Raw genomic sequence first — 2,899 nt, 5'->3', positions numbered from 1 at the left:
GTGCTTAAGTACGTAGTTATGTGAACGTGAATGTATGCTTTTAGTCTGATGTGATGTGTAATGCATGTAACGATGTGTGGTCCTTGAACGATTATGACTTGTTTGTATGAATATTTGAATGTAACTGCATGAATTGTATGACATGAAATACGGTAAATTGCATGAAACATAATCCCGTTAGGAATATGTATGATATGTAAAGAAATGAGAATGAGAATGACATGTAAGCATGAAAACGTGACAGAGGGTTATGTTCATTAATGATAACTGTAAGACTAGTGGGACATCATGCATATTGTGTGCTCATGCACTTGGGGGATACCCCTATCCCATCACGAGGGTACGGACGCGTACATCCAATGGCAGGACAACGATCGTTATGCTTTGCATAGCGCTGCCGTGACGGTTCTAGTTTTAACGGATCCCGGTATAAGGGCTCCTAGAGCATGCCCACAGCTAGGGACAATGGCCCAGCGGTGTGCGAACTAGCTGGTGAGCCCATACTCGCACGTATGGGTTGCGTGTAGAGTATATGGTACACGTCTACGATTACCTGTTAGGATTACACCGTAGGGAAAACGAAACGAAACGAAAGATAGGTCCCATCATTTCATTGCATGTGATTGTTACATAACCCCGATAGGGGGTCACTTACTGAGTATTCTAGAAATACTCAAGCCTCGTGCTACTTTATTTTTTCAGGTTAAGGCAAGGAACTCCTATACAGTTGACGACGGCATCGCAACTCGAGATCATGGCGCATGCATAGGGTAGTGGTATTTATTTTCTTAGTCTTAGGCTAGAATAGGATGTTTTTTAAACTTAAATTCTTCTTCATTTTATTTAGTCTTTTGTTGTGTCGTTTTAAAGATGTTTTCGAAACACGTAAGTCCATGGTTGTGTTTTAAGATAAAAGTTATGTTTTATGGAATTTAAATGAAGTCTTCCGCATTTAATGTTTATGGTACGTATATAGTAGCGACCTTAAATTAAGTAGAAAATTTCGGGTCGTTACAGAATCACTGTCTCTAGATCTATCATTGTGGCTCTTCACCCACTCCTAATGGTATCTTTATTAGTCAATAAAATATGCTCGAGATATTCTTACTCGTGCTTATTTGCTTGATAGCAAACCAGTCCACAGGGCGCAGACCCCACTCCATCTACGCCCCTCTCTTTCTTCGTCTAAAATACACCTAGAGTCTGCATTCTCAGTTTCTGCCCTCTTCTTCCTCTCTTCTTCATAGTCACCATCGAACCCTCTCTCTCTATTCTCTTTCTTCCTTTGGGTTCCCCCTTCTACTTCACGGGTTAGACATATTCTCATTGGAGCCAAGGCAGCATCATCGCTCTCTGCAGTATCCGATGGCCAAGAAAATACTATGTCGACGAACTAGACGTCTCCTCTGAACCAGGTTACTGACATCTTCACAAAAAGTGTTTCTCGACCTCTCTTTGAATTTTTCAGATCCAAGCTTCACGTTCGTTCGAATCTGTCCCCCAGCTTGCGGGGCTGTTAAAGATATTTATTACTGAACTATAGTTTACCATATATATCATATTTGATCTTTTATTAGAGGCAATGTAATGACTTGAAATTTTTTACTTAATTTAAGGTCGCTACTGTATACATATCATAAACATTGAATGTGGAAGACATCATTTAAATTCCATAAAACATATATTTATCTTAAAACACAACCATGGACTTGCGTGTTTCGAAAATCTTTAAAACGACACAACAAAAGACTAAATAAAATAAATAAGCGTTTAAGTTAAAACCATCCTATTCTAGCCTAAGTCTAAGAAAATAAATATCATTATCCTATGCATGTGTCATGGTCTCGAGTTGCGATGTCGTCGTCCGCCGTACAGGAATATCTTGCCTTAATCTGAAAAATGTAGTAGCACATGGCTTGAGCATTTAAAGAAATACTTAGTGACCCCACTATTGAGGTTAAATGCAAGAACATGCGAATGCAATGATAGGACCTATCCTTTCAATCTATTTTCCTATGGTACTTTCCTAATGGGTAATTTGAATGTGTACCATATACTCTACACACAGCCCATACGTGCGGGTATAGGCTCACCAATCAGTTCGCACACCGCTGGGCCACTTTACTTGTTGGGCGAGCATACTCTGGGAAGCTCCTTAGGTCGGACACCCGTTAGAACTAGTAACCGTCACGACAACGCTATGCAAAACAAAACGAATGTACCCCTGCCATTGGGTGTACGCGTCCGTACCCTCGTGATGGAATAGGGGTATCCCCCTAAATGCATGAGCACACATAATGCATGAGGTCCCCAATATTTCTACTTTTATCATTAATGAATATAACCCCGCTATCATCTTTCATGCTTAACATGTCATTTCTCATTTTTCACTCTACGTATCATACATAATCCTAACGGGGTTACATTTCATTTCATTTATCATGATATCATGTCATTCATAACATGCTATATACATACAATTTAGAAAACATAACATAACGCTCCATGCTTTTAACATGTCATTTCATAACGTGCAATTCATACAACAATTACCTCAATGGTCACACAAAACAATCTAAACGTAACACATCACATCACGTCACAATATATCGTACAATAAACATGTCATATCGTAAACACTTTGTGGTCATATCGTTCCCTAACTTATCATAGTCTTAACGTTCTTATACCTATCACAGTCATATTGTTACGTGAACGTACCTTAGTCATATCATCATAGGAATGTATCCTAACGCTATCGTTCTATCAATCTATCACAAACCTATCCCTTTCTACCCATATCCTAACCATATTCTTTCATCAATCTCTCCTATCCATAGCACTCCGGTATTAACCTAACCTTAACGTTTCATGAACATATCTTACTCCTATCGTTACA

Source organism: Cucurbita pepo, chromosome LG04 (assembly GCF_002806865.2).
Source record: "Cucurbita pepo subsp. pepo cultivar mu-cu-16 chromosome LG04, ASM280686v2, whole genome shotgun sequence".
NCBI lineage: Eukaryota > Viridiplantae > Streptophyta > Magnoliopsida > Cucurbitales > Cucurbitaceae > Cucurbita > Cucurbita pepo.
This window is presented reverse-complemented; position numbering follows the sequence as displayed.